We start from the raw sequence: 21,367 nt of genomic DNA on the forward strand, positions 1-21,367 counted from the left end.
TTTAGAGGGAGAGGCCACATCTGAGCAACCAAAGAGATTCTCTGAGGGTAACTCTTAGGCATAATTATAAGTAGTCTTAGCTTCTTCTTTGCAGGAATATGTTTCATAGAACAAGCTCCAAGAACAAGGGCTTGGCTATTAAATTGGTAGTACTCAATGCTTGCAAGAATATCAGTTCTTCTCTAAGTGTGGAAGTTCAATATTTTCCACATTTTTAACCAGTCCCTCAAGGGGACTTTGCAAATACTTATTTATCTTCTGCCCAGATTACTCTAGAATATATCAGGCATCACACTAACCTGCACAATCCAACAAGATTTCACTCCTTATTCAAGGTTCCATGTAATTATAGTGTTTGAATAAACTAGTCATACAAGTTAAATTAGATAGTGTGCTACAGAAAATAGAAGTTTTGCACCAAACAAACATTTCTTCCTTTGGCCTCACACAGAGGTTGAAGTTTTAAAATACAATCCATATCATCTTTTACCCATTAGTTGGAAGTTTTAAAATACAATCAGTATCATCCTTTACCCATTAGTTGATTTACCTTGTTCCTAACCAAATCAGCTTCATTCATAACTCTAATTGAAGTCTCATCTCTTTTTCAGCTTTTCTGACAGTTGCTGTACGGAGTAATACTGATTTTCATAGGTGCAGAACTCTAGTTCTGATTCATAGGTGTCACACAGATACCCAAAGTTCCAGGGAATGACCAGCAATGCATACTCAAAGACCTTAGTATCTCAGCATTTAGAAATAACAGTTACAGCTCAGGAATAGATGTGACTCTAACAGCTTACAATCTAGTAACCTTTACGATAAGCCTTCCCCTGATAACCTTATGTTATCAATTCAATTCTCAGAGTTTGCACATTATAGTTAGTCCAAATTAGTGAGGCATTATAATATTTCTCTTTGTTTTTAGCTTATTTCACTAAAGAAACCTACTGTCCTCGAGGTTCATTCACCTAGGTGCATTCCCCACAACTTCATGTTTTCTCGCAGCTGCTCAAATATTCCATTGTACGTATACACCAGCCCTTCCATTCATCAGTTGATGTATCCTTAGTTCATCTCTATTCATTGCAAATCGTGACTACTATCACCATAAACACCAGTGTACAAATGTCCATTCATGACCCTGCTTTCAGTTTTTCCAAGTATATGCCTAATAACAGGGTTGCAGGATCATATAGCAACCTTTTACTTAGCCTCCTGTGAAACCACCACACTGTCCTCCATAAGGGCTGCATTATCCTACTTCCCTACCAACAGTGAATAGGTACATCTATCTCTCTCCACATTTTCTCCAAAACTGTTTGGAGAAAACAGTTTTGGAGAACAGTATATTTCTGTTTATTTTTAAACAATTTTATTCACACACCATGAAATCCATCCTAAGGAAACAATCAATAGTTCCCAGTAAAATCACATCATTATGCACTCACCACTGTAATCTATATGAGGACATTTTTGTTTCTTCTGCAAAGAAAGAAGAAGAGGAAAAAAAATGAAGAATAAAAATAAAAATTAAAGTAAATTAAGAGGAGAAACAAAAACATCACCAAGGATCCCATACCCCTTCTTTATATCCCCCTCTGACTTACATTTAGCTTTGGTATATTGCCTTTGTTATATTTAATGGAAGTGTATTACATCTTACTGTTAACCTTAGACCCCAGTTTGCATTGATTGTAGTTTTGTCCATGTATTCCCCAATTTTCTACACCTTGCACTGTTGATATTCATTTGTTGTTCTCTTCATGTAAAAACATTCTTGTATTTGCACATTTAATCACCATTGTTTTCTAGGTTTTGCTAAGTTATACAGCTCCAATCTTTATCTTTTATCTTTCCTTCTGGTCTCATGCTCCTAGCCTTCCTCTTTCAATCATACTCACACTCAGCTTTGTTCAGTGTACTTACAATATTGTGCTACCATCAGACACTATTGTGCTATACAATCAACCCTGATGAACATTCTTTCTATCTCCTGGAAACGCGTGTTCTCAGTTTTAACTCTCAAAGTTCACTCATTAATGTCAAGTCACATTGGTGAGACCACACAGTATCTGTCCTTTTGCTTCTGGCTAACTTCACTCAATATAATATCTTCAAGTTTCATCCACATTGTTGCGTGCATCATGACTTTATTCTGATACGTCATATCTTATATTTTCCTCTCATTTTGCCCTTACTGATAGTCTTAATTTCTACACTCTTCTTGAGACCTCTTGTCCCTTTATTTTCCTATCTGCCTGTGGTGCTTTTTTTGGTATTTCTGGTAGAGCAGGTCTCTTGTTCATAACTCTCTCAATGTCTGTTTATCTGAAAATATGTTAAACTCTCCCTCATTTTTTAAAAATTTTTTAAAATTTTTTTATTATTTTTTACATGGGCAGGCACCAGGAAACGAACCCGGGTCCTCTGGCATCGTAGGCAAGCATTCCTGCCTGCTGAGCCACCATGGCCCTCTCCCTCATTTTTGAAGGACAATTCTGCCAGATATAGAATTCTTGGTTGGCAGTTTTTCTCTTTCAGTATCTTTAATATATCATACCTCTGCCTTCTCACCTCCATAGCTTGTGCTGAGAAATCCACACATACTCGTATGGAGGTTCCCTTGTATGTGATGGATCACTTTTCTCTTGCTGCTTTCAGGATTCTCTCTTTGTCTTTGCCATTTGATAGTCTGATTAGAGAGTGTCTATTTGGATCTATAGGTATATTTGGATCTATTCTGTTTAAGATATGCTGTACTTCTTGGACCTGCAATTTTATGTCTTTCATAAGAGATGGGAAATTTTCAGTGATTATTTCCTCCATTACTCTTTCTGCCTCTTTTCCCTTTTCCTTCTGGGACACCCACAACATACATATTAATGTGCTTTATGTTTTCATTCAATTCCCTGAAACCCTGTTCATATTTTTCCATTCTTTACTCTATCTGTTCTTTTGTGTGTAGGATTTCAGATGTCCTGTTCTTTAGTCCACTAATTCTTTTTTTTCTACCTCTTCAAATCTTCTATTTCTTTTAATTCTCCATTATATCCCTCATGTCTCCTATTATGCCTTTCATTCCCATAAGTTCTGCCATTTGTTTTTGCAAGCTTTCAAGCTCTTCTTTATGGTCACCAATGTCTTCTTTATATCTTTCATCTCGTTTGCCATATCTCCCCTCAACTCATTGATTTGATTTTTAAATTGCTTTAGCATGTTTATTTGAACATCTTTAACTAGTTGTTTTAACTCTTGCATCTCGTTTAAAGTATTATTTGTTTTTATGACTGGGTCATAGCTTTATTTTTTTCTTAGTATGACTGGTTATTTTTTTGCTGGTTTCTAGACATCTGATTTTTTTGATTAATGTATTCTGGAGGTCATGTTCACTCTTTTACCATGGGTTTTCTTGTTAGTTGGCTTTGTTCTTTATCTGTTCTTTGGCATTTAGTTCAACTTATTCTAGACCTCTACCATAGCTTCAGTTTAACTGACCAGAATTTTCTGGTTCTTGTTTTTTCTGGTTCTTGCTCTGCCTATATAGAACCTTTTTTTGAGGAAGGTCTTCCCAGATATGATCAACCCCAATCAGATTTTCCCAGACAAGGCAGGCCCAGATCTCAGGAAGAGGGTGTAATCAGTGTCAGGTTTCTGTGAGGATGAGAACCAGCAGGCTGTTTTGACTTTCCTGGGGAGTCTCAAGACTCTGTGCTTTTCCTATCCTGCCCAGAAGGTGGTGCTTGCCAGCTCACCGCTCCACCATGGTGTAAAGTGGTGTGGAGCCCTTAATTCTCAGCCTGCCAAAGGTGAGACAGAGGCTGTGGTGGAAGGCAAGCTTAAGCTGCTTCTGATTCCCAGGCCCTGGGATTAGAATTCCATGAAGGAGAGCTGCCACTTGAGCTGGGCTCCACCACGTTTTCTTAGGGAGGAAATGTCCTTTCAGGAATTATCTCCTTTGCTTGACTTGTTGCTTTGTCTCTCAGACCTATCTTAACTCGACTCTTGACTGAATCAGGAAAATACCTAAAGCTTTTTCTAATGAGCTACTTAGAATACTTTTTTTAAAAAACTGTTTTAAAATATAACATATACAAAGCAAAGAAAGCAAGCAAGCAATAGTTTTCATAGTACTCTTCAACAAGTAGTTACAGGACAGATCCCAGTTTGTCATGGGCTACCATACGATCCTCTCAGATTTTTCCTTCTAGCTGCTCCAGTTCACTGGAGGCTAGAAGGAATATATATATATATATATTTTGATCACCACTTTTTTTTTCTTTCTTGTGAAAAATACCATGTATATATACATAAAGCAATAAATTTCAAAGCACAGCACCACAATTAGTTGGCGAATTAGATTTCAGGGTTTGGTATGAGTTACAATTTCACCATTTTAGGTTTTTACTTCTAGCAGCTCTAAGATACTGGAGATTAAAAGACATATCAATATAATGATTCAGCCCTCATACTCATTTGTTAAACCCTCCCTTCTCTGTATAACTCCATCATCACCTTTGATGTTTCTATCCCACACTTTAGGGGTACTTGGGCTATGGCCATTCTAACATTTTCATGTTAGAAGGAGATGCCAATAATAAAAGGAGATGGAACTAGTTGATGTTCTGGAGAGGCCTGGCCCTCTAGGTTTCACAACTTATCTGGTCCAAGGACCCATCTGGAGGTTTTAGGTTTCTGGAATGTTACCCTAGTGCATGGAACCTTTGTAGAATCTTAAATATTACCCAAGTGTTCTTTAGGATTGGCTGGAATGGTTTTGGTTGGGGTTTGGCAAGTTACGATAGGTAGCAACGTCTAGCTGAAATTTGCATAAGAGTGACCTCCAGAGTAGCCTCTCAACTCTATTTGAACTCCATCAGCACTGATGCCTTATTCGTTACACTTCTTTCCCTCTTTTTTCATCAGGATGGCATTGTTGATCCCATGGTGCCAGGGTCAGACTCATCCCTGGAAGTCATCTCCCACACCACCAGGAGGGCTTTCACCCCTGAATGTCATTACCTTGTAGGGGAAGGCAATGATTTCTCTTGCAGAATTGGGCCTAGAGAGCTCAAGGCCACATCTGAGCAACAAAAGGGGTCTTCCAGAGGTGCCTCTTAGGCATGCTTATAGGTAGGCTAAGCCTTTCTGCTATATACATAAGCGTCACAAAAACAAGCCTCAAGATCTGGCCTTGGCCTACTGAGTTGGGTGTCCCTAATGTTTGACATAGAATCAAGGGTTTCCCTGGTGGTAAAGTTTCATAGTTCCATATTTTTTCTCCCATCCTTCAAAGACCTTTGTCAATACTTTTTGATTATTTGCTTAATATATTCTGGGGTGTATCCAGGCATTACATTAAGCTATACAGGATTAAGGGCCCTCATTCTTATTCTGGGATCCCTGGTTTCAACTGTTTAAATGCGCTATCTAGACAGGTTGAGTTAGATTATGTGTTACAGAAAACATAGGTTCTGGACAAAATAAATCTTTTTTCCTTTGGTATCAAAGAGACAATGCCTTCCTTAACTTTGTGTTCTGAATTACCTTGATCCTGACCTGATCACCTTCGTTATCTCTGGATATGAGGTTATACATATATAAAACAGCCTCTCAAAATCCAGAAACAATAATTACCACTCTAGACAAAATGTGACTGCTGCAAGAGCTTTCTTTAAAAAAGAAAAAAAAATAGAGAAAAATAAAATAAAATCCCTTTTCAGAGCCAGTTTCACCAGTCCACAAAGTTTGCCAGTCAGGAGTTGGAGTTGGACCCAGCTCTATGTGCCCCTTTTCTTGGGGCACAGCCCTTTTCTAGTACTTTGAGTTTGGTGGACTCCAAAGGCTTCCTTTTTTCTTTTCCTTTATCAGCCCAGGAAAAACCTCAGGGTTATTTTTCTGCTTTCTCTGGGTTTATCTGTGCTCAGAGTTTGTATTCAGCCATCCAAATTTGTTAATTAAAACAGCAGTTGGAGATTGGTTGATGTACTTTCCCTTGCTCCTAGCAGAAACTGCTTCTTTTTCCCATGGGGAAGTGTCTCCAACAGAGCCTGTTGTGCAAGTGGGGAAGGGGTTCCAGTCTTTGTAGTTTAGACATTTTGCTTATAGTTAGTTCATTGCTGTGATCTTAGCCCTTCCACCCATTCCAAGCTGGTGTCTGATGTGTGTCCAGTCACAGTTATCTCCCAAACAGTTGTTCCAAACAGTTCCTGGCTATTTATTAGCTGCTTTATAGGACTAATTAAATTCCACTCATCACTATGCTGCTGTCTAGCCCAGCTTCCCATACTCTGTTTTTCTTTCATGCTGTCTTGATCACTGGAACTTTGTAATAAGTTTTAAAATTGGGAAGTGTGATTCAATCAACATTATTCTTCTTTTTGAAGATGGCTTTGGCTATTTAGGGCCTGCTACCATTCCACATAAATTTGATGATTGACTTTTCCATTTCTGCAAAGAAGGCTGTTGGAATTTTTTATTGGGATTGTGTTGAATCTGTAAATCACTTTGGGTAGAACTGATATCTTAACAATATTGAGTTTTCCAGTTCATAAACACAGAACATCCTTCCTTGTATTTAGTTCTTCTTTGATTTTCCTTAACAACATTTTGTAATTTACTGTGTATAAGTCCTTTACATCCTTGATTAAATCTATTCCTAGCTATTTTATTCTTTTAGTTGCTACTATAAATGGAACTGTTCCTTATTACCTTTACAGATGGTTTTTTGCTGCTGTATACAATAACCACAGATTTTGTATATTGATATTGTACACTGCTACTTTGCTAGATTCATTTATAATGAATGAGCTATAGCTTTCTTGTATTTTTTCTGGATTTTCTCCATATGGGAACATCTCATCATTAAATAGGGATAGATAAATCTTCCTTTCCAATTTAATGCTCTTTGTATCTTTTTCTTTCCAAATTCTTCTTTTTTTAAAAATTTATTTTTATTGAGATATCTTCACACACATACAGTCTGCCCAAAATATACAATTAGTGGCTCAAAATACCATCACTTAGTTGAGTATTCATCACTATGATCATTTTTAGAATGTTTGCATTACTCCAGAAAAAAAAGATAAAAAGAAACAACTCACATATCTCATACCCCCTACTCCTCCCTCTCATTGACTACTAGTATTTCTATCCAACCATTTTTTACCCTATTATCTCCCCTATTATTTATTTATTTTTTGCTCTTATTTTTTTATTCATCTGTCTCCAAATTGCTTTTAATGGAGCTTTTGGTACAATGTTGAACAATATTGGTGATAGCAGGCACCCTTCTATTGTTCCTGATTTTAGGGAGAAAGTTATCAGTCTTTCACCATTGAGTATGATGTTAGCAGTGGGTTTCTCATATACATGCTTCATCATGTTCAAAAATTCCCTTCTATTTCTTTTTCTCTGAGTGTTTTTATCAAGAAACAGTGATGGATTTTGTTAAATGCCTTTTCTGAGATGAATATGTGTTTTTATCTTTCATTTTCTTAATGTGATGTATTACATTGATTGATTTATGTTGAACCACTCTTGCATTCCTGGGATAAATCCCATTCAGTCATGGTTTATAATTCTTTTAATATACCGTTGGGCTCCATTTGCTAGTATTTTGTTGAGTATATTTGTATTAATATTAATCAGGGATATTGGTATGTAGTTTTCTTTCCTTGAGGTATCTTTATCTGGCCTTGGTATTAGGATGATACTGGCATCTCAGAAAGATTTAAGGACCTTGCCTACCCTTTCAATGTTTTTGGAAGAGTTTGAGTAGGATTGGTGTTACTTCTTAGAATGTTCCATAGAATTTACCTGTGAATCCCTCTGGGCCTGGACTTTTCTTTGTTGGAAGGCTTTTGATTACTGATGCAATTTCTTTACTTATTATTGGTCTTTTGACATCTTTTTTTTTTTTTCTTCAGTCAGTGTAGATAGGTTGTGTTCTTGTAATTTGTCCATTCCAGTAGGTTATCTTATTCGTTTGTGTATAGTATCCTCTAATAATCTTTTATACATCTATGGGGTCAATAGTAATGCCCCCTCCTTTCATTTCTGGTCTTAGTTATTGGCATCCTTGGTCTTTTTTTCTTTTCCATTTAGCTAAATATTTGTCAATTTTATTGCTTTTTCCGATGAAAGAAATTTTGGTTTCCTTTATACTCTGTTGCGTTTTTTTTATGCTCTATTTACTTTTTATTTGCTTTAATCTTTGTTATATCCTTTCTGCTCATGTTAAATTTAGTTTGCAGTTTTTTTACTAGATCTTCCAGTTGTGAGGTTAGGTAGGTGTCTAATTTAAGATCCTTTATTCTTTTTTTTTTTTTTAATGTTAGCCTTTAAAACTATAAATTTTCCTCTCAGCAGTGCCTTTGCTGCACCCCATAAATTTTGCTATACTGGGTTTTGGATTCTAAAGAGCCCAATGTGTAAAACACAAAACCACACCAAAGCATATTAAAATTAGTAAATAAAAGCAAGTAATAGAAAGAAAAATCATAAAGGCATCCAGAATTAATAAATGAGCATATAATATAGGCAGGAACAAAGATAAATTACTTTAAATTCTCATTAGAAACTATGTAAGAGAAAAGACAATGCAACAACATATTAAGAATTTTGAAAGACAAATACTGTCAACTTAAAATACCATACTCAGTCACAAAATTTCTTAAAAATGTTTCCAAAATAAGAACATTTTTGTATAAACTCAAACATGAGGAATCTATTGCCAACAGTCTTGCTCTAAAAGAAATGTTGAAGTTATTGGGATAATAGGAAAATGACAGCAGATGGGAAATATAAAGGTAATATAAAGGTAAATATAATTTTTTCTCATTTATTTATAAGATCTTTTTTAAAGGAAAAATAATGATTTATAACATGTAAAAATAAAATATATAACAACAGCAAAAAGAATGGGAGGAGAAAAATGGAAATTAATATAGGATTCTTACTTATATCTGAAGTAGTATAATACTATTGCAGATAAATTGTGATAACTGAAAGATGTATATTGTGAACCATAGGGCAACAACTAAAAATAAAACAAAATAGTTTCATTAATACTCCATATGGGAGATAAAATAGATAATAAAAATCACTCAATTAATCTAAAAATATGCTGTAAAAGTGGAATAAAAGAACAAAGATCAGATGGGACAAATTAAAAACAAATAGCACCATGGAGATATAAACTCAGCCATATAAATAAAATAGAATAAAAGTAAATGACTTATCTTAGAAACATAGAAATTACCTAAACAGACCAAAGAAGAAATAAAAACTTTCAAGAGATCAAGAAACTAACAAGTAAAGAAATTGAATCGTTAATCAAAAACCTCCCAGCAAAGAAAGTCATGGACTGGGATTTCAGGCTTCACTGGTGAATTTTACCAAATTTTCAAAGAAAATTTAACAGCAGTTATTCTCAAACTCTTCCCCAAAAAACTGAACAGGAGGGAACACTTCCTGATTCTATGAGGCTAGCATTGACCTGATACCAAACCCAGGTAAAGGCACTGAAAAAAAAAAAAAAACTACAAATCAATATCCCTTATGAATAAAGAGGTAAAAATCTTCAACAAATACCAGCAAACCAAATCCAATAGCATTTTATAAGAATTATATACCATGACCAAGTGACATTCATCCCAGGAATGCAAGGGTGGTCCAACATAAAAAACAATTTGATATAATTCTTCACATTAGTAGAATAAAGAAAAAAATTGTATGATCATCTCCATTGACACAGGAAGGATATTAAGTAAAATTCAACATTATTTCAAGATGAAAACATGCAAAAAATTAGGAAGAGAAGAAAATTTCATGATTAAGGTCATTTATGAATCACTCACAGCTAACAAAGAAATACTGACAATTATTCCCTTCAGGTCAGGAGAAAAGGCTGCCACTTTCTCCATGGCTATTCAATATCATACTGGAAATTCTACCCAAAGTCACGGGGCAAGCAAAATAAATAGAAGACGTCCAAATTGGAAAGGAGAAAGAAAACTGTCTATATTTGCAGCTAACATTATCTTATATGTAGAAAATTCTAAAGAATACACATGAAAATCACTAGAGCTGATAAATGAATTCAGCAAAGTGAGAAGGTACAAGATTGACAACACAATAACATGGAATAATCCAAAAAGGAAATCAAGAAAAAATTCCATTTATAATAAAACACAGAAGATAAAATATCTAGAATAAAATTAAACAAGGAAAAGAAAGTTTTTTACGCTGAAAAGTAAAAAACACTGCTGAAAAAAATTAAAGACCTACATGAATGGCAAGTTATCTGTGTTCATGGAATGGAAGATTTAACATTGTTAAGATGTCAATACTACTCAAAGTGATCTACGGATTCAAAGCAATTCCTGTCAAAATCCCAGCAGGCATTTTTGCAGAAATAGAAATGCTGATCCTCAAATTCATATGGAATGACAAAGGGGCCCTAAATAGCCCAAACAACCTTGAAAAAGAAGGACAAAGTTGTAGGACTCACATGCTCCATCAAAAGAATATGGCACTGGTATAAGAATGGACATAAACAAATGGAATTGAATTGAAAATCCTGAAGAAAACCTACACATCTATGGTCAATTGATTTTCAACATAATACCAAGTACATTAAATGGAGAAAGAATAGTTTACTCAACAAATGGCAATGAGAAAACTAGATTTCTGTATGCAAAATATTGAAGTTGAACCCTTACCTCATACCATATTAAAAAAAAATTAACTCAAAGTGAACCACTGACCAAAATGTAAGAGCTAAAACCACAAAACTCTTAGAAGAAAGCATAGGAGTAAATGTTTGTCACCTTGTATTTGGCAGTGGATTTTTACATATGAAACCCAAATCATGAAGAACAGAAGAAAAAATAGACAAAATGGCCTTCTTCAAAATTAAAAATGTCAGGTATCAAAGGACATTATAGAGAAAGTAAAAAAATAGCCTACTCAACGGGAAAAAATGCAAAACCTACAACTGATAAGGTTTAATATCTAGAATATATGTATAAAAAAATCCTGCAACTCAGCAACAAAAAACAAACAATCCAGTTTAAAAATGGGCAAAAGTCTTGAATAAGTATTTTCCAAAGGAGATATACAAAGACCAAGAAGCACATGAAAAATGCTCTATACCATTAGTCATTAGTGAAATGCAAATCAAAACCAAATGAGATACTTATGTGTATATATGCCGTACTTCACAATAAAGAAGTAAAAAAATAAAATAAAAACAAATGAGATACACTTTGCATTCACTAGAATGGCTATTGAAAAATGAAAAACAACAAGTATGGCAAGGATGTGGAGAAATTGAAATTGAAACCATTTTGCATTGCTTTGGGGAATGTAAAATGGTACAGCCACTGTGGATAACAGTCTGATGGTTCTTCAAGAAATTAAACAAAATTACCATCTGACTCAGCATTTCCATCCCTATATACAAAAGTGAAAGCAGCCACCTGGACAGATATTTGTATACCAATGCATTACTCACAATAGCTAAAAGGTAGAAACAACTCAAATGTCTTCCAGCAGATGAACAGATAATTAAAATATGGTATATACATACAATGGAATAATATAAGGCCATAAAAAATAATGAAGTTCCATTCTTCCTACCACACAGACAGAACTAGAATACATTATGCTAAGTGAAATAAGCCAAACACAAAAGGACAAATCTTGTTGTGACTCCACTTATGAAATATCTAGAATAGAGATAGAAGGAATACAGTAGGTTACCAGGAATTGGGAGAGGTGAAGAAATGAGGAGTTATTGCTTAATGGGTACAGAGTTTTTGTCTGAGGTGATGAAAAAGTTTTGATAATGGATGGTGATGGTAGTATGATATCATACATACAATTGATGCCATTGAATGGTGCACATAACAATTATTAAAATGGCAAATTGTATGTTATATACATGTGTTAAGAAAAAATATTTTTTTATAAAAGTAAATGGTTTAAATGCTTCAATTAAAATTCAGATGGTAGCACAACATTGTGAACATAATTAACACACTGAATTCCATATTTGATTGTTTTCATTAAATTAAAAGTGTTTGCCAATTTCCCCTTAATTAGAGGAAATTTTTTGTTGTGTATATTGTACCTGAATAATTAAAAAAAAAAAATCTATGGAACTGCACGATATAAACAGTGAGCCCTAAGTTAAACCATGGACTAAAAAAAAAAAGAAGTCTGAAATTGTAATGTTGAATAAGAAAGCATCATCAAATGGTGTATAAGAAACCCAATTTAAATATATAGACACAGATAAGTTAAAATCAAAGAGAGGGAAATATATATTATGAAAACACTTATCATAAGAAAGTTCAGGTGGCTGTACTATATTAGACGAAGTAGACCTCAGAACAATGAATATTATTATAGAGGATAAAAAAAGATTTTATAACTGTTAAGGGGCCAATTTATCAAGAAGTTATAACAATTCTAAATGTCTTTTCAACTGATAATTGAACGTAACAAATACATTGAGAAAAAACTGTTAGAACTGAATAGAGAAACAAACAATCCATAATTATATCAAAACTTCAACACCTCTCTCATTAATTAATAGAACAAATACACAGAAAATCAGAAAGGAAAGATGCTTTGAACAACATTATCAATCAATATAACCTAACTGACGTTTATGCAGACTCTGCCCAACAAAAACAAAATGCATGTTTTCCCAAAGGTACATAGGCTATCTATCAAAATAGACCATATTCTGTGTCATATAAGCAATACAAGCAAACAAAAAATGGAGGAATTAAAATAATTTAACTATTTTCGCTGATCCCAATCAGAAGGATATCTGGAAAATTCCCAAAACTTTGTAAATTAAAAACACAATAGCCCATGAATCAAAGAGAAAGCCACAAGGGAAATTGGCAAGCATTTTTTAAGCCACAAGGGAAATTGGCAAGCATTTTTAATTTAATGAAAATGAAAACATAGCAAATCTAAACTTGTGGAATACAGGTAAAGCTGTGCTAAGGGGGAAATTTATAGCATTAAATATTCGTATTAGAAAATAAGAAAGGTCTCAAATAAATGATCTAAGCTTTCACCTTAAGAAACCAAAAAAAAAAAAAAAATAGAAGAACAAATTAAACCCAAGGCAAGCAGAAGGGAGGAAATAACAATTGAAAGAGCAGGAATAAATGAAATTGAAAAAAGAAAACTAACGAAATCAAAAGATGGTTCTTAAAAAGGTCAACACACTGGATAAAGCTCTAGCCAGACTGGGTCAAGAACAAAAGAAAGGCATAACTTAATAATATCACAAATAGAAGAAGAAACACCACCACGAACCCCACAGACATTAAGAGAATAACAAGGGAATATTATGAACAATGTTATGCCGGAGGAATTTGAAAACAGAAGATACGGACAAATTCCATGAAAGACATGCCTTAGAAAAATCACACAAGAAGAAACAGATAACCTGCATAATTCCATAGTCATTATAGTGATAGAACTTGTATTTATGAATCTTCCAATAAAGAAAGTTCCAGGCCCAATTGGTATCACTGTGTGAATTCTACCAAATAGTTAAGGGGAAAAAACATCAATACTATACAAATTCCTCTAGAAAATGAAAGAAGAGGGAGCACTTCACAAACAGTTCTAGGAGACCAGCCTCACCTTGAAACCAAAACCACAGAAAGACATTACAAGAAAATTACAGAACAATGTCCCTCATGAACAAGGATTCAAAATTCTTTAATCGAACATTAACAAATTGATCCAGCAATACATAAAAAAGATAATACAGCATTCCCAAGTAGAGTCATCTCAGAATGCAAGGCTGGTACAACATTTACAAATTAATCATTAAGATTCACCATATAACAGACTAAAGAAGAAAAACTTTTGATCATGTCAATATATATGTATACAGAAAAATTATTTGACAAAATCTAACATTAATTCATGAAAAAAACTCAGAAATTAGAAACAAAAGCGAACTTCCTTACATTGATAATGGCACCTATGAAAAACCTATTGCTTATTTATTAAGTATTCATTAAGTGTTAGGCATCATACTTGATGCTTTCTAAGATCAGGGAAAAAGCAAGGATGTTTGCTCTCACCAATTCCATTAAATATTGTACTGGTGACCTCACCAGTGGCAGTAGGTAAGATAAAGAAACAAAAGGCACACAGATTAGAAAGGAAGAAATAAAACTCTTTCAATCTGAAGAAAACATGATTGTCTATGTAGAACATTTGTAAAAGAAGAACCATTTACAACAGCAACACAAAACATGTTATCCTAAGGGATAAATGTGACAACATATATGCATCATTTTTATGCTGAAAACTATAAAACTCTGATGAGAGTTATCAAAAAGACATAAATAAATGATGATAAATGTTATATTCATGGATTGGGAGACTCAAGATTTTTGACACATCAATTCTACCCAAATTGATCTATAGATTCAATGTAATTCTAATCAAAATCGCTGCAAGGTTTTTTGTTGGCTTGTTTGTATATTAGAAATCAACAAGTTGATTCTGAAGTTTTTATGAACCCTCAAAGAACCTAGTGTGATAACCAGCTCCCCAGATGACCCCTAATGATCCTCATCTCCCATTAGTCACACTCTTATGTAGTCCCCTCCCACAGTGTCCTAGTGTGAGCCTGGGTGGACAATAGAACATTGCAAGAAAATGTTATGTCATTGCTGATCATGTTATAAAAGATGCAGACGCTTCCATCTTGGTGGATCTGTCATCTCTTTTTCTCTTTCTTCACTCTCTTTAGGGAAAGCCAGCTGCCATATCATGAACAGCCTTATGCAGAAATCTACGTGGTGAAGAACCGAAGCCTCTGGTCAATGAATGCCATGTATCCAGATCATGCAGGTGAAACTGGAAATGATCCTCTATCCCAGTCAAGCCTTCAGATGACTGTAGTCCTGGCTGACATCATGACTGTAACCTCATTAGATATTCTTATCCAGAAAATTCCAACTAAGCACTCTGAATCCCTGATTTACAGAAATTGTGAGATACTGAATATTTGTTTTTTTAAGCTCCTAAGTTTTAGAGTAAATTAGTATGCAGCCATAGATAACTAATACAACTAGAATAAACAAAAAATGTTTTAAAAGAATGAAGTTGAAAGATTCAGTCCAATACCTATTATAAAGACCAATAGTAATCAAGACAGTGTGGTATTGGCGAGAAAGATAGACATATAGATCAATGTAACAGATTAGAAAATCCAGAAATAGACCTGCAAATATATAGTCAATTGATTTTGACAAGCACCAGTGCAGGTTAGTGGAGCAAGGATAGTACTTTCAGCAAAAATGCTGGAACAATTGAACATCTGTATACAAGAGATTACCAAAAAAAAAAACCCACACAAAAAAACAAAAACAAAAAAACAACAAAAACTGTCACATATAAAACATTAAAAAATTAATCTGAAGTGTATCAGATGCTTAAATGAAGATGTAAAACTTCTAAAAAAATACTTGTGACCTTGGGTTAGGCAAATATTTCTCTGGGCACATTAAAAACAGCTAAAGATGAATAACCTTAAGAATATAGATGCAAAAATTCTCAACATTTTAGCATTTATATGTTTCTATGAACATTTTACATTTATATGAAAAGGAGAACACATCATGCTCTAGTAAGGTTTATTTTATGAATAAAAGGTCGGTTTAAAAAACAATCACTGTAACTCATCCTTTTAAAAATATATATTTTTAGTGACAAATCTTCACACATACATTCCATACATGGTATACAATCAGTGGCTTACAGTCTCATCACATAGTTGTGTATTCATCACCATAATCATTTTTTAGAACATTTGCATCACTCCAGAAAAAAGAAATTAAAAAACCAAAACACTCCAGAAAAAGAAATTAAAAAAACCAAAAAACTCATACATACCATACATCTTACCCTTCCCTCTCATGAGCCACTAGTGTTTCCATCTACCCAATTTATTTTATCCTTTGTCCTCATTATTGTTTATTTATTTTTTAATCCATACTTTTTTGCTCATCTGTCCATACCCAGGAGAAAAGGAGCATCAGACACAAGGTTTTCACAATCATACAGTCACATTCTTAAAGTTATATGTTTATACAATCGTCTTCGAGAATCAAAGCTACTTGAACACAGCTCAACAGTTTCAAGTACTTCCCTCCAGCTACTCCAATACACTATAAACTAAAAAGGGCATGTATATGATACATAAGAATAAACTCCAGAATAACCTCTCAACTCTGTTTGAAATTCTCAGCCACTGAAACTTTATTTTGTCTCATTCCTCTCTTCCCCTTTTTGCTCAAGAAGGCTTTCTTAATCCCTCGATGCTGGGCCCCAGCTCATCTTGGAATTTCTATCCCACATTGCCAGGGAGATTTACACCCCTGGGAATTATGTCCCATGTATTTGGGTTGGGAGCAGTGAGTTCACCTGCTGAGTTGGCTTAGAGAGAGAGGCCATATCTGAGCAACAAAAGAGGTGCTCTGGGGGTGACTCTTAGGCCTAATTTTAGTAGGCTTATCCTATCCTTTGCAGGAGTAAGTTTCATAAGGGCAAACCCCAAGATTGAGGGCTTGGCTTATTGATTTGATTGTCCCCACTACTTATGAGAATATAAAAAATTCTTCAGATGGGGAAGTTGAATATTTCCTCCTTTCTCCCCAGCTTCCCAAGAGGACTTTGCAATACTTCTTAATTCAATGAACAAATTGCTCTTGTACTTATTAGGATATCACACTAACCTGGACAAACCAACAAAATCTCATGCCCTATTCAAGATTCCATGTATTTATGATGCTCAACTAAACTGACCATACAAGTCAAATTAAGAAATGCACTACCCAAAATATAAATTTTGCACCAAAATTTGGTCTCTCCTAGATGTTGAAGTTTTAAAATATGGATGATATCATCTTTTGCCCTGTATTCTGATTTACCTTCGTCCTATCCGGATCAGCTTCATTCATGTCTCTGGTTGAAGTTTGATCAATTTTTCAACTTTTTAAACAAGTTCTGTATGGAGTACTGCTGACTTTCATAGCTTCAGAGCTCTAACTCTGAGTTTCAGGTGTTACATAAATACCCAAAGTTTCTGGGAACCACAAAGTTATAAACAAACAGCTCAGTATCTCAGAAATTAGAAATAACAGCTACAACTCTTGAATATACGTGACTGCTGTAAGAGCTTACAATCTAGGAACCTTTACAGTAGGCCCCAAACTGAACCCCTGTTCTCAACTTCAGTTCACAGAGTTTTTATATTATAGTTAGTCCATATGATTGAGGCAAGATAAATATTTGCCTTTTTGTTCCTGACATTTTCATTCAACACAGTCCTTAAGATTCATACACCTAGTTGTATGCTTCATAACTTCATACCTTCTTGTGGCCACTCAGTAGTGCATTGTACGTGTACACCATAGGTCCCCCTTCCATTCCTCTGTCGTACCCTTAAGCCATCTCCATTCATTGTGGATCATGAACACTGCCACCATAAACACCAATGTACAAATGTCCACTCCTGTCTCTGCACTCAGTTCCTCCAGGTATATACCAAGCAACAAGATTTCAGGATCATATGGCAACCTCACCCCTAGCCTCCTGTGGAATTACCACACTGCCCTCCAAGGGGCTGTTCCTCTCAGTTTCCCACCAACAGTGAATAGGGGCATCTCTTTAGCTGCATTTTCTCTATCACTTGTTTCTCTCTGTTCATTTGTAAACAGTTTTGTTCACACATCATGCAATCCAACCTAAGTGTGTAAGCATGCCTTCACCACCATAATCTATATGAAGACATTTACTTTTCTTCCACAAAGAATCCATACCCCTCTCTCATGCCTCCTACCTGCTGACATTTAGTTTTGTCATAATGCCTTTGTTACATTCAGTGGAAGCATATTACAATGTTACTGTTGACTATAATCTTAGCTTGCATTGATTGTACATTTTCCCGTATAACATCTATTTTCAACACCCCTCAATGTTGACATTCATTTGTTCTCCCTCATGAAAAGTGTTTTTTTTTATTTGTACCTTTAACCACCATCATTGTCCACTCTAGGCATTCCTAAACTATGCCATCTCAGTCTTTATCCTCTACCTTTCCTTCTGGTTTCATACGTGCTTTTCTCCCTCAATAATACTCACATCCAGCTTCATTCAGTGTACTGTAACTCATTTTAACAAACTAAGAAAAACCATATGATTATCTCAATAGACACAGTAAATGCATTTCACAAAATCTAGTGTCCACTTCTGTTAAAACCCCAAGCAAACCAAAAAAGTAGAAGGGAGGAATATAAGGATGTTTGCTTTCACCACTTCTGTGCAACATTGTTCTAGATGTTCTAGCCAGTGCAATAAAGCAAGAAAAGGAAATAAAAGGCATCAAGATGGAGGGGAAGAAATAAAATAGTCTTTATTTGCATGTGACATGATTGTTGATTTAGAAAATCTGATGGGATCTATGTGGAAAAAAAGCTAATAGTTAGTTAAGTACAGTGAGTTAAGTAAGGTTGAAGGATACAAGATCAATATACAAAAACCAGTTGTATTCTCAGTGGCAGTCACACCTGATCTGGAGTTGTAAATGTTATTTCCAAACTCTGAGATACTGAGCTATTTGTATATAACTTGGTTGTTTGCTGAAATTTTGGGTATATATGTGACATCTGAGACTCAAAGTTAGACCTCTGAAACTATGAAAGTCAGCAATACCCCATATAGCAACTATACAAAAAAATTGAAAAGTGATCAGACTTCAAATGAATGAAGCTGATCTGGATAGGACTAAGGTGGATCAGAATACAGGGTAAAGGATGATATTGTCCATATTTTAAAACTTCAACTTCTGGGTGAGAACAAAGAAAGGGATGTTTATTGGGTGCAGAATTTATATTTTGGGTAGTGCATTTCCTAATTTAACTTGTATGGTCAGTTTAGTTGAACATCATAAATATATGGAATCTTGAATAGGGCATAAGATTTTGTTGGTTTGTCCAGGTTAGTGTGATATCCTAACAAATCCCAGAGTAATTTGTTCATTGAATTAAGAAATAGTGCAAAGCCATCTTGGGAAGCTGGGGAAAAAGGAGGAAATATTCAACTTCCTCATTTGAAGAATTTTTGATATTCTCATAAGCAGTGGGGACAATCAAATCAATAAGCCAAGCCTTCAATCTTGGGGTTTGCCCTTATGAAACTTATTCCTGCAAAGGATAGGATAAGCCTACTAAAATTAGGCCTAAGAATCACCCCCAGAGCACCTCTTTTGTTGCTCAGATGTGGCCTCTCTCTCTAAGTCAACTCAGCAGGTGAACTCACTGGTCTGTCCCCTATGTGGGACATGACTCTCAGAAGTGTAAATCTCCCTGGCAATGTGGAACAGCAATCCTGGGATAAGCCAGGACCCAGCATTTTGGGACTAAGAAAGCCTTCTTGAGCAAAAAGGGGAAGAGAGAAATGAGACAAAATAAAATTTCAGTGGCTGAGAGATTTCAGAGTTGAGAGGTTGTCCTGCAGGTTATTATTTTGCATTATATAGATACCTCTTTTTAGCTTATGGTGTATTAGGGTGGCTAGAGGGAAGTATCTGACACTGTTGAGCTGTGCTCCAGTAGCCTTGATTCCTGGAGAAGATTCTATAACTCTGTAGCTTTTACAATGTGATCATGTAATTATGAAAACCTGTTGTCTGATCTCCTTTTATCTAATGTATGGGCAGATGACTAAAAAAAAAAAAGGAAAAATAAATAGATTAATAATTGGGGGTGGTGGGGGAGAAAATCCTTGTAGTATTCAATGGAATAATACTCAGAAATGAAAAAAATTTTCTATTAGTACTCAACAATATGGATGCATCTCAAAATAACTGTGCTGAGTGAAAGAAGCCAAACAGAAAAACAGCACATACTGTATGGTTCAGTCATAAAAAAATTAAAAACTCTAAAAAATGCACACAAATTTAGTTTCAACAAACAGGTCAGCGTTTGCCTGGGGAAGATGGCGAGGTGAGCAGGAAGGTTTACAAAGAGGCATAAGAAAAATTTGGGAGGTTTTGGCTATATTCATTATATTGATTTTGGCAATGAATTCATGATGTGTACAAATATGTCAAAGTTTATCAGATTGTATACTTGAGATAAGTGTAGTTTATTATATATATCAAATATATATATACTTGTTTTTTTCTTAAAGCAACTTGGAAGGAAATAATATTGATCTTAATTTGCAAGTGATATGCTATGTACAGAAAATTTTAAGGAATCTACAATAAAAGTTACTAGAACAAATAAGTCATTTTAGAAAGTTATGGAATACAAGAGTATATATATGTCAATAATATTTTTATATGCCTGCAACAAACTATTTGAAAATGAATTAAAAGAATACATTCACAACAGCCTCCAAAATATGAGATATGTAGGGATAAATTTAACAAAATATGTATAGGATCAGTACCCTGAATACTACAAAATATTGCTGAGAAAAATTTAAAGAGATCTAAATAAATGACATGACATACCATGTTCATGGATCAGAGGATTCAAAATTGTTAAGATGTCAGTTCTCCACAATATAATCTATAGATTCAAGAAATTCCTATCAAAATCACAGCAAGGCTTCTTTTTGTAGGAATTGGCAAGCTATTTTTTCAAATGTATGTGGAAACCAATTGACCTGGACTAGCCAAAATATATATTTTTTAATTCACAGGGTTGAAATATTTATATTACTATAAAGCTATAGTAATACAGTAATACAGAGGCATTCATATAAGGAAAGACATAAAGGGCCATGGGACAGAATAGAGGGCCCAGAAATAAAACCTCATATATAGCTAAATTGATTTTCAACAAAGGTTACAAGGTAAATCAATGGGAAAGGAAAATTTTTTCAACAAATAATGGTGGAATAATTGGATAGCTATTATTTTCTAATAATTGGATGAGGAAAAGTAAGCCTAATTCTTACCTCATGGCATAAAAAAATTAATTCAAAATGGATCATAGACCTAAATAGAGTTAAAGATATGAAAACTTCTAGGAGAAAATGTATGAAAAAATCTTCATAAGCTTGAGGTAGATAAACACACAAAACATAAAATACAAAAAGGGAAAAATAGAAAAACACAAAACACATAAACCCTAGAGGGAAAAAAATGTTTTTAAAGTTAATATCTGCTTTTCAAGGCACGACAACGGGAAGATGAAAAGGTAAACCATAAACTAGAAGAAAATATTCCCAATACATATATGTTACAAAGAATTTTTATCCAGAATATGTAAAGAACTTAACACCAGTGTATATAAGAAGA

This window comes from Tamandua tetradactyla, chromosome 8, assembly GCF_023851605.1.
Source record: "Tamandua tetradactyla isolate mTamTet1 chromosome 8, mTamTet1.pri, whole genome shotgun sequence".
NCBI classification, from domain to species: Eukaryota; Metazoa; Chordata; class Mammalia; order Pilosa; family Myrmecophagidae; genus Tamandua; species Tamandua tetradactyla.